Source organism: Pseudophryne corroboree, chromosome 4, assembly GCF_028390025.1.
Source record: "Pseudophryne corroboree isolate aPseCor3 chromosome 4, aPseCor3.hap2, whole genome shotgun sequence".
In the NCBI taxonomy this organism is placed as follows: Eukaryota; Metazoa; Chordata; class Amphibia; order Anura; family Myobatrachidae; genus Pseudophryne; species Pseudophryne corroboree.
In genome coordinates, this window is record NC_086447.1 from 632,837,399 (window position 1) to 632,851,847 (window position 14,449).

Here is a 14,449-nt window from a genome sequence, read left to right on the forward strand (position 1 = left end):
CATTAGTCATTGATTATAAACTGCTACCTTAATATTTAATATGATATTACAAAGGATGGAAGAAAGAAAGAAAAAACACAAACATGATTGTGCATTTAAGTTGTCAGCATACATCTGCTTTGGTTCAAATGCACTGCATATCTTCCTTCAGTCAGCCAACAAAACAGCAATGGAAAAGATTAACATACTGTTGGTAAAGCAGTTGCATCAAATTGATTTTCTGCAATATAGCATGATAATCCATACTGACAGCTCTGGATAGTACCAGCACATTTCTTGCTGGACTTGGTAATGCAAAGAACACAGTAAACAGCTTCACTTTTTTCTCAAAAATAAATAATTGACTATTAAAAACCTAACAGTCTTAAATAAGAACATCAGTAAGCACCACTGGCATAATGGATAAGTCACTGCCCTCCTAAGCCAGGGGGTCCAAGTCCCATATGGGGTGGAAGTAATTACAGCAAGTGTCTCATCACTAGAGTTGATATTTTATCCTTGCTTCAACTGTAAAACAGTCTTGCAGTGTTTAGCTTGTAAAAAATGACCACAGAAGCTAAAATATGACATTAATTATGATAACATTGTTGTTGTTGTTTTTTAAACCTTTTTTATCACCGTGGACAGCTTATTCAAGTGCCATCTGGCATGCATGTTCCTTTGTTGCTCATCATTCATCACCAAAAATTATTTTCTTTTTCAATTCTTATGACTGTACTGATTGTATTGAATAAAATCCACATCTAGCATAACCAATCAATGCTGCAAAGTGCTCCAGTGGCGCAATTGGTCAGTGCGTGGTATTTATAAGACAGTATCTATTGAGCAATGCCGAGGTTGTGAGTTCAAGTCTCACCTGGAGCATCTTTGTATACAGTTTTTTTTTCCTTTTCTTATGTCATTAGTCATTGATTATAAACTGCTACCTTAATATTTAATATGATATTACAAAGGATGGAAGAAAGAAAGAAAAAACACAAACATGATTGTGCATTTAAGTTGTCAGCACACATCTGCTTTGGTACAAATGCACTGCATATCTTCCTTCAGTCAGCCAACAAAACAGCAATGGAAAAGATTAACATACTGTTGGTAAAGCAGTTGCATCAAATTGATTTTCTGCAATATAGCATGATAATCCATACTGACAGCTCTGGATAGTACCAGCACATTTCTTGCTGGACGTGGTAATGCAAAGAACACAGTAAACAGCTTCACTTTTTCCTCAAAAATAAATAATTGACTATTAAAAACCTAACAGTCTTAAAAAAGAACATCAGTAAGCACCACTGGCATAATGGGTAAGGCACTGTTCTCCTTAGCCAGTGGTTGTGGGTTTAAGTCCCGTCTGAGTTGGAAGTCATTACAGCAAGTGTCTCATCACTAGAGTTGATATTTTATCCTTGCTTCAACTGTAAAACAGTCTTGCAGTGTTTAGCTTGTAAAAAATGACCACAGAAGCTAAAATATGACATTAATTATGATAACATTGTTGTTGTTGTTTTTTAAACCTTTTTTTATCACCGTGGACAGCTTATTCAAGTGCCATCTGGCATGCATGTTCCTTTGTTGCTCATCATTCATCACCAAAAATGATTTTCTTTTTCAATTCTTATGACTGCACTGATTGTATTGAATAAAATCCACATCTAGCATAACCAAACAATGCTGCAAAGTGCTCCAGTGGCGCAATTGGTCAGCGCGCGGTACTTATAAGACAGTATCTGTTGAGCAATGCCAAGGTTGTGAGTTTAAGCCTCACCTGGAGCATCTTTGTATACTGTTTTTTTTTCTTTTCTTATGTCATTAGTCATTGATTATAAACTGCTACCTTAATATTTAATATGATATTACAAAGGATGGAAGAAAGAAAGAAAAAACACAAACATGATTGTGCATTTAAGTTGTCAGCACACATCTGCTTTGGTTCAAATGCACTGCATATCTTCCTTCAGTCAGCCAACAAAACAGCAATGGAAAAGATTAACATACTGTTGGTAATGCAGTTGCATCAAATTGATTTTCTGCAATATAGCATGATAATCCATACTGACAGCTCTGGATAGTACCAGCACATTTCTTGCTGGACTTGGTAATGCAAAGAACACAGTAAACAGCTTCACTTTTTCCTCAAAAATAAATAATTGACTATTAAAAACCAAACAGTCTTAAATAAGAACATCAGTAAGCACCACTGGCATAATGGATAAGTCACTGCCCTCCTAAGCCAGGGGGTCCAAGTCCCATATGGGGTGGAAGTAATTACAGCAAGTGTCTCATCACTAGAGTTGATATTTTATCCTTGCTTCAACTGTAAAACAGTCTTGCAGTGTTTAGCTTGTAAAAAATGACCACAGAAGCTAAAATATGACATTAATTATGATAACATTGTTGTTGTTGTTTTTTAAACCTTTTTTATCACCGTGGACAGCTTATTCAAGTGCCATCTGGCATGCATGTTCCTTTGTTGCTCATCATTCATCACCAAAAATGATTTTCTTTTTCAATTCTTATGACTGTACTGATTGTATTGAATAAAATCCACATCTAGCATAACCAATCAATGCTGCAAAGTGCTCCAGTGGCGCAATTGTTCAGCGCGTGGTACTTATAAGACAGTATCTATTGAGCAATGCCGAGGTTGTGAGTTCAAGTCTCAGCTGGAGCATCTTTGTATACTGTTTTTTTTTCTTTTCTTATGTCATTAGTCATTGATTATAAACTGCTACCTTAATATTTAATATGATATTACAAAGGATGGAAGAAAGAAAGAAAAAACACAAACATGATTGTGCATTTAAGTTGTCAGCACACATCTGCTTTGGTTCAAATGCACTGCATATCTTCCTTCAGTCAGCCAACAAAACAGCAATGGAAAAGATTAACATACTGTTGGTAAAGCAGTTGCATCAAATTGATTTTCTGCAATATAGCATGATAATCCATACTGACAGCTCTGGATAGTACCAGCACATTTCTTGCTGGACTTGGTAATGCAAAGAACACAGTAAACAGCTTCACTTTTTTCTCAAAAATAAATAATTGACTATTAAAAACCTAACAGTCTTAAATAAGAACATCAGTAAGCACCACTGGCATAATGGATAAGTCACTGCCCTACTAAGCCAGGGGGTCCAAGTCCCATATGGGGTGGAAGTCATTACAGCAAGTGTCTCATCACTAAAGTTGATATTTTATCCTTGCTTCAACTGTAAAACAGTCTTGCAGTGTTTAGCTTGTAAAAAATGACCACAGAAGCTAAAATATGACATTAATTATGATAACATTGTTGTTGTTGTTTTTTAAACCTTTTTTATCACCGTGGACAGCTTATTCAAATGCCATCTGGCATGCATGTTCCTTTGTTGCTCATCATTCATCACCAAAAATTATTTTCTTTTTCAATTCTTATGACTGTACTGATTGTATTGAATAAAATCCACATCTAGCATAACCAATCAATGCTGCAAAGTGCTCCAGTGGCGCAATTGGTCAGCGCGTGGTATTTATAAGACAGTATCTATTGAGCAATGCCGAGGTTGTGAGTTCAAGTCTCACCTGGAGCATCTTTGTATACTGTTTTTTTTTCCTTTTCTTATGTCATTAGTCATTGATTATAAACTGCTACCTTAATATTTAATATGATATTACAAAGGATGGAAGAAAGAAAGAAAATACACAAACATGATTGTGCATTTAAGTTGTCAGCACACATCTGCTTTGGTACAAATGCACTGCATATCTTCCTTCAGTCAGCCAACAAAACAGCAATGGAAAAGATTAACATACTGTTGGTAAAGCAGTTGCATCAAATTGATTTTTTGCAATATAGCATGATAATCCATACTGACAGCTCTGGATAGTACCAGCACATTTCTTGCTGGACTTGGTAATGCAAAGAACACAGTAAACAGCTTCACTTTTTCCTCAAAAATAAATAATTGACTATTAAAAACCTAACAGTCTTAAATAAGAACATCAGTAAGCACCACTGGCATAATGGGTAAGGCACTGTTCTACTTAGCCAGTGGTTGTGGGTTTAAGTCCCGTCTGAGTTGGAAGTCATTACAGCAAGTGTCTCATCACTAGAGTTGATATTTTATCCTTGCTTCAACTGTAAAACAGTCTTGCAGTGTTTAGCTTGTAAAAAATGACCACAGAAGCTAATATATGACATTAATTATGATAACATTGTTGTTGTTGTTGTTGTTTTTTAAACCTTTTCTATCACCGTGGACAGCTTATTCAAGTGCCATCTGGCATGCATGTTCCTTTGTTGCTCATCATTCATCACCAAAAATGATTTTCTTTTTCAATTCTTATGACTGTACCAATTGTATTGAATAAAATCCACATCTAGCATAACCAATTAATGCTGCAAAGTGCTCCAGTGGCGCAAATGGTCAGCGCACGGTACTTATAAGACAGTATCTGTAGAGCAATGGTGAGGTTGTGAGTTCAAGCCTCACCTGGAGCATCTTTGTATACTGTTTCTTTTCCTTTTCTTATGTCATTAGTCATTGATTATAATCTGCTACCTTAATATTTAATATGATATTACAAAGGATGGAAGAAAGAAAGAAAAAACACAAACATGTTTGTGCATTTAAGTTGTCAGCACACATCTGCTTTGGTTCAAATGCACTGCATATCTTCCTTCAGTCAGCCAACAAAACAGCAATGGAAAAGATTAACATACTGTTGGTAAAGCAGTTGCATCAAATTGATTTTCTGCAATATAGCATGATAATCCATACTGACAGCTCTGGATAGTACCAGCACATTTCTTGCTGGACTTGGTAATGCAAAGAACACAGTAAACAGCTTCACTTTTTTCTCAAAAATAAATAATTGACTATTAAAAACCTAACAGTCTTAAATAAGAACATCAGTAAGCACCACTGGCATAATGGATAAGTCACTGCCCTCCTAAGCCAGGGGGTCCAAGTCCCATATGGGGTGGAAGTAATTACAGCAAGTGTCTCATCACTAAAGTTGATATTTTATCCTTGCTTCAACTGTAAAACAGTCTTGCAGTGTTTAGCTTGTAAAAAATGACCACAGAAGCTAAAATATGACATTAATTATGATAACATTGTTGTTGTTGTTTTTTAAACCTTTTTTATCACCGTGGACAGCTTATTCAAGTGCCATCTGGCATGCATGTTCCTTTGTTGCTCATCATTCATCACCAAAAATTATTTTCTTTTTCAATTCTTATGACTGTACTGATTGTATTGAATAAAATCCACATCTAGCATAACCAATCAATGCTGCAAAGTGCTCCAGTGGCGCAATTGGTCAGCGCGTGGTATTTATAAGACAGTATCTATTGAGCAATGCCGAGGTTGTGAGTTCAAGTCTCACCTGGAGCATCTTTGTATACTGTTTTTTTTTCCTTTTCTTATGTCATTAGTCATTGATTATAAACTGCTACCTTAATATTTAATATGATATTACAAAGGATGGAAGAAAGAAAGAAAAAACACAAACATGATTGTGCATTTAAGTTGTCAGCACACATCTGCTTTGGTACAAATGCACTGCATATCTTCCTTCAGTCAGCCAACAAAACAGCAATGGAAAAGATTAACATACTGTTGGTAAAGCAGTTGCATCAAATGGATTTTCTGCAATATAGCATGATAATCCATACTGACAGCTCTGGATAGTACCAGCACATTTCTTGCTGGACTTGGTAATGCAAAGAACACAGTAAACAGCTTCACTTTTTCCTCAAAAATAAATAATTGACTATTAAAAACCTAACAGTCTTAAATAAGAACATCAGTAAGCACCACTGGCATAATGGGTAAGGCACTGTTCTCCTTAGCCAGTGGTTGTGGGTTTAAGTCCCGTCTGAGTTGGAAGTCATTACAGCAAGTGTCTCATCACTAGAGTTGATATTTTATCCTTGCTTCAACTGTAAAACAGTCTTGCAGTGTTTAGCTTGTAAAAAATGACCACAGAAGCTAAAATATGACATTAATTATGATAACATTGTTGTTGTTGTTTTTTAAACCTTTTCTATCACCGTGGACAGCTTATTCAAGTGCCATCTGGCATGCATGTTCCTTTGTTGCTCATCATTCATCACCAAAAATGATTTTCTTTTTCAATTCTTATGACTGTACCAATTGTATTGAATAAAATTTACATCTAGCATAACCAATTAATGCTGCAAAGTGCTCCAGTGGCGCAAATGGTCAGCGCGCGGTACTTATAAGACAGTATCTGTAGAGCAATGGCGAGGTTGTGAGTTCAAGCCTCACCTGGAGCATCTTTGTATACTGTTTCTTTTCCTTTTCTTATGTCATTAGTCATTGATTATAATCTGCTACCTTAATATTTAATATGATATTACAAAGGATGGAAGAAAGAAAGAAAAAACACAAACATGATTGTGCATTTAAGTTGTCAGCACACATCTGCTTTGGTTCAAATGCACTGCATATCTTCCTTCAGTCAGCCAACAAAACAGCAATGGAAAATATTAACATACTGTTGGTAATGCAGTTGCATCAAATTGATTTTCTGCAATATAGCATGATAATCCATACTGACAGCTCTGGATAGTACCAGCACATTTCTTGCTGGACTTGGTAATGCAAAGAACACAGTAAACAGCTTCACTTTTTCCTCAAAAATAAATAATTGACTATTAAAAACCAAACAGTCTTAAATAAGAACATCAGTAAGCACCACTGGCATAATGGATAAGTCACTGCCCTCCTAAGCCAGGGGGTCCAAGTCCAATATGGGGTGGAAGTAATTACAGCAAGTGTCTCATCACTAGAGTTGATATTTTATCCTTGCTTCAACTGTAAAAAAGTCTTGCAGTGTTTAGCTTGTAAAAAATGACCACAGAAGCTAAAATATGACATTAATTATGATAACATTGTTGTTGTTGTTTTTTAAACCTTTTTTATCACCGTGGACAGCTTATTCAAGTGCCATCTGGCATGCATGTTCCTTTGTTGCTCATCATTCATCACCAAAAATGATTTTCTTTTTCAATTCTTATGACTGTACTGATCGTTGAATAAAATCCACATCTAGCATAACCAACCAATGCTGCAAAGTGCTCCAGTGGCGCAATTGTTCAGTGCGTGGTACTTATAAGACAGTATCTATTGAGCAATGCCGAGGTTGTGAGTTCAAGTCTCAGCTGGATCATCTTTGTATACTGTTTTTTTTCCTTTTCTTATGTCATTAGTCATTGATTATAAACTGCTACCTTAATATTTAATATGATATTACAAAGGATGGAAGAAAGAAAGAAAAAACACAAACATGATTGTGCATTTAAGTTGTCAGCACACATCTGCTTTGGTTCAAATGCACTGCATATCTTCCTTCAGTCAGCCAACAAAACAGCAATGGAAAAGATTAACATACTGTTGGTAAAGCAGTTGCATCAAATTGATTTTCTGCAATATAGCATGATAATCCATACTGACAGCTCTGGATAGTACCAGCACATTTCTTGCTGGACTTGGTAATGCAAAGAACACAGTAAACAGCTTCACTTTTTACTCAAAAATAAATAATTGACTATTAAAAACCTAACAGTCTTAAATAAGAACATCAGTAAGCACCACTGGCGTAATGGGTAAGGCACTGTTCTCCTAAGCCAGTGGTTGTGGGTTTAAGTCCCGTCTGAGTTGGAAGTCATTACAGCAAGTGTCTCATCACTAGAGTTGATATTTTATCCTTGCTTCAACTGTAAAACAGTCTTGCAGTGTTTAGCTTGTAAAAAATGACCACAGAAGCTAAAATATGACATTAATTATGATAACATTGTTGTTGTTTTTTAAACCTTTTTTATCACCGTGGACAGCTTATTCAAGTGCCATCTGGCATTCATGTTCCTTTGTTGCTCATCATTCATCACCAAAAATTATTTTCTTTTTCAATTCTTATGACTGTACTGATTGTATTGAATAAAATCCACATCTAGCATAACCAATCAATGCTGCAAAGTGCTCCAGTGGCGCAAATGGTCAGCGAGCGGTACTTATAAGACAGTATCTGTTGAGCAATGCCAAGGTTGTGAGTTCAAGCCTCACCTGGAGCATCTTTGTATACTGATTTTTTTTTCCTTTTCTTATGTCATTAGTCATTGATTATAAACTGCTACCTTAATATTTAATATGATATTACAAAGGATGGAAGAAAGAAAGAAAAAACACAAACATGATTGTGCATTTAAGTTGTCAGCACACATCTGCTTTGGTTCAAATGCACTGCATATCTTCCTTCAGTCAGCCAACAAAACAGCAATGGAAAAGATTAACATACTGTTGGTAAAGCAGTTGCATCAAATTGATTTTCTGCAATATTGCATGATAATCCATACTGACAGCTCTGGATAGTACCAGCACAGTTCTTGCTGGACTTGGTAATGCAAAGAACACAGTAAACAGCTTCACTTTTTCCTCAATTATTAAAAACCTAACAGTCTTAAATAAGAACATCAGTAAGCACCACTGGCATAATGGATAAGTCACTGCCCTCCTAAGCCAGGGGGTCCAAGTCCCATATGGGGTGGAAGTAATTACAGCAAGTGTCTCATCACTAGAGTTGATATTTTATCCTTGCTTCAACTGTAAAACAGTCTTGCAGTGTTTAGCTTGTAAAAAATGAACACAGAAGCTAAAATATGACATTAATTATGATAACATTGTTGTTGTTGTTTTTTAAACCTTTTCTATCACCGTGGACAGCTTATTCAAGTGCCATCTGGCATGCATGTTCCTTTGTTGCTCATCATTCATCACCAAAAATTATTTTCTTTTTCAATTCTTATGACTGTACTGATTGTATTGAATAAAATCCACATCTAGCATAACCAATCAATGCTGCAAAGTGCTCCAGTGGTGCAATTGGTCAGCCTGCGGTACTTATAAGACAGTATCTGTTGAGCAATGCCGAGGTTGTGAGTTCAAGCCTCACCTGGAGCATCTTTGTATACTGTTTTTTTCCTTTTCTTATGTCATTAGTCATTGATTATAAACTGCTACCTTAATATTTAATATGATATTACAAAGGATGGAAGAAAGAAAGAAAAAACACAAACATGATTGTGCATTTAAGTTGTCAGCACACATCTGCTTTGGTTCAAATGCACTGCATATCTTCCTTCAGTCAGCCAACAAAACAGCAATGGAAAAGATTAACATACTGTTGGTTAAGCAGTTGCATCAAATTGATTTTCTGCAATATAGCATGATAATCCATACTGACAGCTCTGGATAGTACCAGCACATTTCTTGCTGGACTTGGTAATGCAAAGAACACAGTAAACAGCTTCACTTTTTTTCAAAAATAAATAATTGACTATTAAAAACCTATCAGTCTTCAATAAGGACATCAGTAAGCACCACTGGCATAATGGGTAAGGCACTGTTCTCCTAAGCCAGTGGTTGTGGGTTTAAGTCCCGTCTGAGTTGGAAGTCATTACAGCAAGTGTCTCATCACTAGAGTTGATATTTTATCCTTGCTTCTACTGTAAAACAGTCTTGCAGTGTTTAGCTTGTAAAAAATGACCACAGAAGCTATAATATGACATTAATTATGATAACATTGTTGTTGTTGTTGTTGTTGTTTTTTAAACCTTTTCTATCACCGTGGACAGCTTATTCAAGTGCCATCTGGCATGCATGTTCCTTTGTTGCTCATCATTCATCACCAAAAATTATTTTCTTTTTCAATTCTTATGACTGTACCAATTGTATTGAATAAAATCCACATCGAGCATAACCAATGAATGCTGCAAAGTGCTACAGTGGCGCAAATGGTCAGCGCTCGGTACTTATAAGACAGTATCTGTTGAGCAATGGCGAGGTTGTGAGTTTAAGCCTCACCTGGAGCATCTTTGTATACTGTTTCTTTTCCTTTTCTTATGTCATTAGTCATTGATTATAAACTGCTACCTTAATATTTAATATGATATTACAAAGGATGGAAGAAAGAAAGAAAAAACACAAACATGATTGTGCATTTAAGTTGTCAGCACACATCTGCTTTGGTTCAAATGCACTGCATATCTTCCTTCAGTCAGCCAACAAAACAGCAATGGAAAAGATTAACATACTGTTGGTAATGCAGTTGCATCAAATTGATTTTCTGCAATATAGCATGATAATCCATACTGACAGCTCTGGATAGTACCAGCACATTTCTTGCTGGACTTGGTAATGCAAAGAACACAGTAAACAGCTTCACTTTTTCCTCAAAAATAAATAATTGACTATTAAAAACCAAACAGTCTTAAATAAGAACATCAGTAAGCACCACTGGCATAATGGATAAGTCACTGCCCTCCTAAGCCAGGGGGTCCAAGTCCCATATGGGGTGGAAGTAATTACAGCAAGTGTCTCATCACTAGAGTTGATATTTTATCCTTGCTTCAACTGTAAAACAGTCTTGCAGTGTTTAGCTTGTAAAAAATGACCACAGAAGCTAAAATATGACATTAATTATGATAACATTGTTGTTGTTGTTTTTTAAACCTTTTTTTATCACCGTGGACAGCTTATTCAAGTGCCATCTGGCATGCATGTTCCTTTGTTGCTCATCATTCATCACCAAAAATGATTTTCTTTTTCAATTCTTATGACTGTACTGATTGTATTGAATAAAATCCACATCTAGCATAACCAATTAATGCTGCAAAGTGCTCCAGTGGCGCAATTGGTCAGCACGCGGTACTTATAATACAGTATCTGTTGAGCAATGCCAAGGTTGTGAGTTCAAGCCTCACCTGGAACTTCTTTGTATACTGTTTTTTTTCCTTTTCTTATGTCATTAGTCATTGATTATAAACTGCTACCTTAATATTTAATATGATATTACAAAGGATGGAAGAAAGAAAGAAAAAACACAAACATGATTGTGCATTTAAGTTGTCAGCACACATCTGCTTTGGTTCAAATGCACTGCATATCTTCCTTCAGTCAGCCAACAAAACAGCAATGGAAAAGATTAACATACTGTTGGTAAAGCAGTTGCATCAAATTGATTTTCTGCTATATAGCATGATAATCCATACTGACAGCTCTGGATAGTACCAGCACATTTCTTGCTGGACTTGGTAATGCAAAGAACACAGTAAACAGCTTCACTTTTTTTCAAAAATAAATAATTGACTATTAAAAACCTATCAGTCTTAAATAAGGACATCAGTAAGCACCACTGGCATAATGGATAAGGCACTGTTCTCCTAAGCCAGTGGTTGTGGGTTTAAGTCCCGTTTGAGTTGGAAGTCATTACAGCAAGTGTCTCATCACTAGAGTTGATATTTTATCCTTGCTTCAACTGTAAAACAGTCTTGCAGTGTTTAGCTTGTAAAAAATGACCACAGAAGCTAAAATATGACATTAATTATGATAACATTGTTGTTGTTGTTGTTTTTTAAACCTTTTTTATCACCGTGGACAGCTTATTCAAGTGCCATCTGGCATGCATGTTCCTTTGTTGCTCATCATTCATCACCAAAAATGATTTTCTTTTTCAATTCTTATGACGGTACTGATTGTATTGAATAAAATACACATCTAGCATAACCAAACAATGTTGCAAAGTGCTCCAGTGGTGCAATTGGTCAGCACGTGGTACTTATAAGACAGTATCTGTTGAGCAATACTGAGGTTGTGAGTTCAAGCCTCACCTGGAGCATCTTTGTATACTGTTTTTTTTCCTTTTCTTATGTCATTAGTCATTGATTATAAACTGCTACCTTAATATTTAATATGATATTACAAAGGATGGAAGAAAGAAAGAAAGAAAAAACACAAACATGATTGTGCATTTAAGTTGTCAGCACACATCTGCTTTGGTTCAAATGCACTGCATATCTTCCTTCAGTCAGCCAACAAAACAGCAATAGAAAAGATTAACATACTGTTGGTAAAGCAGTTGCATCAAATTGATTTTCTGCTATATAGCATGATATTCCATACTGACTGCTCTGGATAGTACCAGCACATTTCTTGCTGGACTTGGTAATGCAAAGAACACAGTAAACAGCTTCACTTTTTCCTCAAAAATAAATAATTGACTATTAAAAACCTAACAGTCTTAAATAAGAACATCAGTAAGCACCACTGGCATAATGGATAATTCACTGCCCTCCTAAGCCAGGGGGTCCAAGTCCCATATGGGGTGGAAGTAATTACAGCAAGTGTCTCATCACTAGAGTTGATATTTTATCCTTGCTTCAACTGTAAAACAGTCTTGCAGTGTTTAGCTTGTAAAAAATGACCACAGAAGCTAAAATATGACATTAATTATGATAACATTGTTGTTGTTTTTTAAACCTTTTTTATCACCGTGGACAGCTTATTCAAGTGCCATCTGGCATGCATGTTCCTTTGTTGCTCATCATTCATCACCAAAAATGATTTTTTTTTTCAATTCTTATGACTGTACTGATTGTATTGAATAAAATCCACATCTAGCATAAGCAATCAATGCTGCAAGGTGCTCCAGTGGCGCAATTGGTCAGCGCGCGGTACTTATAATACAGTATCTGTTGAGCAATGCCAAGGTTGTGAGTTCAAGCCTCACCTGGAGCATCTTTTTATCCAGTTTTTTTTTTCCTTTTCTTATGTCATTAGTCATTGATTAAATTAATATTTAACATCTGCTTTGGTTCAAATGCACTGCATATCTTCCTTTAGTCAGCCAACAAAACAGCAATGGAAAAGATTAACATACTGTTGGTAAAGCAGTTGCATCAAATTGATTTTCTGCAATATAGCATGATAATCCATACTGACAGCTCTGGATAGTACCAGCACATTTCTTGCTGGACTTGGTAATGCAAAGAACACAGTAAACAACTTCACTTTTTTTCAAAAATAAATAATTGACTATTAAAAACCTATCAGTCTTAAATAAGGACATTAGTAAGCACCACTGGCATAATGGATAAGGCACTGTTCTCCTAAGCCAGTGGTTGTGGGTTTAAGTCCCGTCTGAGTTCGAAGTCATTACAGCAAGTGTCTCATCACTAGAGTTGATATTTTATCCTTGCTTCAACTGTAAAACAGTCTTGCAGTGTTTAGCTTGTAAAAAATGACCACAGAAGCTAAAATATGACATTAATTATGATAACATTGTTGTTGTTGTTTTTTAAACCTTTTTTATCACCGTGGACAGCTTACTCAAGTGCCATCTGGCATGCATGTTCCTTTGTTGCTCATCATTCATCACCAAAAATGATTTTCTTTTTCAATTCTTATGACTGTACTGATTGTATTGAATAAAATCCACATCTAGCATAACCAAACAATGCAGCAAAGTGCTCCAGTGGCGCAATTGGTCAGCGCGCAGAACTTATAAGACAGTATCTGTTGAGCAATGCTGAGGTTGTGAGTTCAAGCCTCACCTGGAGCATCTTTGTATACTGTTTTTTTTCCTTTTCTTATGTCATTAGTCATTGATTATAAACTGCTACCTTAATATTTAATATGATATTACAAAGGATGGAAGAAAGAAAGAAAAAACACAAACATGATTGTGCATTTAAGTTGTCAGCACACATCTGCTTTGGTTCAAATGCACTGCATATCTTCCTTCAGTCAGCCAACAAAACAGCAATGGAAAAGATTAACATACTGTTGGTAAAGCAGTTGCATCAAATTGATTTTCTGCTATATAGCATGATAATCCATACTGACAGCTCTGGATAGTACCAGCACATTTCTTGCTGGACTTGGTAATGCAAAGAACACAGTAAAAAGCTTCACTTTTTCCTCAAAAATAAATAATTGACTATTAAAAACCTAACAGTCTTAAATAAGAACATCAGTAAGCACCACTGGCATAATGGATAATTCACTGCCCTCCTAAGCCAGGGGGTCCAAGTCCCATATGGGGTGGAAGTAATTACAGCAAGTGTCTCATCACTAGAGTTGATATTTTATCCTTGCTTCAACTGTAAAACAGTCTTGCAGTGTTTAGCTTGTAAAAAATGACCACAGAAGCTAAAATATGACATTAATTATGATAACATTGTTGTTGTTGTTGTTTTTTAAACCTTTTTTATCACCGTGGACAGCTTACTCAAGTGCCATCTGGCATGCATGTTCCTTTGTTGCTCATCATTCATCACCAAAAATGTTTTTCTTTTTCAATTCTTATGACTGTACTGATTGTATTGAATAAAATCCACATCTAGCATAACCAATTAATGCTGCAAAGTGCTCCAGTGATGCAATTTGTCAGCGCGCAGTACTTATAAGACAGTATCTGTTAAGCAATGCCGAGGTTGTAAATTCAATCCTCACATGGAGCATCTTTGTATGATGTTTTTTTTTCCTTTTCTTATGTCATTAGTCATTGATTATAAACTGCTACCTTAATATTTAATATGATATTACAAAGGATGGAAGAAAGAAAGAAAAAACACAAACATGATTGTGCATTTAAGTTGTCAGCACAC

The 14,449-nt window shown here is 35.8% G+C and overlaps 4 non-coding genes across 4 annotated transcripts; all 4 read left to right on the top strand.

The window, feature by feature from the left end:
• Positions 1-3,473: 3,473 nt before the first annotated feature.
• Positions 3,474-3,566, top strand: TRNAI-UAU (transfer RNA isoleucine (anticodon UAU)). Its single transcript is given in 2 exon segments — positions 3,474-3,511; positions 3,531-3,566. It is a non-coding gene; the product is annotated as a tRNA-Ile (tRNA).
• Positions 3,567-5,282: 1,716 nt separating this feature from the next.
• TRNAI-UAU (transfer RNA isoleucine (anticodon UAU)) lies at positions 5,283-5,375 on the top strand. The gene is given in 2 exon segments: positions 5,283-5,320; positions 5,340-5,375. It is a non-coding gene; the product is annotated as a tRNA-Ile (tRNA).
• A 7,110-nt stretch (positions 5,376-12,485) lies between these two features.
• Positions 12,486-12,578, top strand: TRNAI-UAU (transfer RNA isoleucine (anticodon UAU)). Its single transcript is given in 2 exon segments — positions 12,486-12,523; positions 12,543-12,578. It is a non-coding gene; the product is annotated as a tRNA-Ile (tRNA).
• A 730-nt stretch (positions 12,579-13,308) lies between these two features.
• On the top strand, positions 13,309-13,401 carry TRNAI-UAU (transfer RNA isoleucine (anticodon UAU)). Its single transcript is given in 2 exon segments — positions 13,309-13,346; positions 13,366-13,401. It is a non-coding gene; the product is annotated as a tRNA-Ile (tRNA).
• The last annotated feature ends 1,048 nt before the right edge of the window (positions 13,402-14,449 follow it).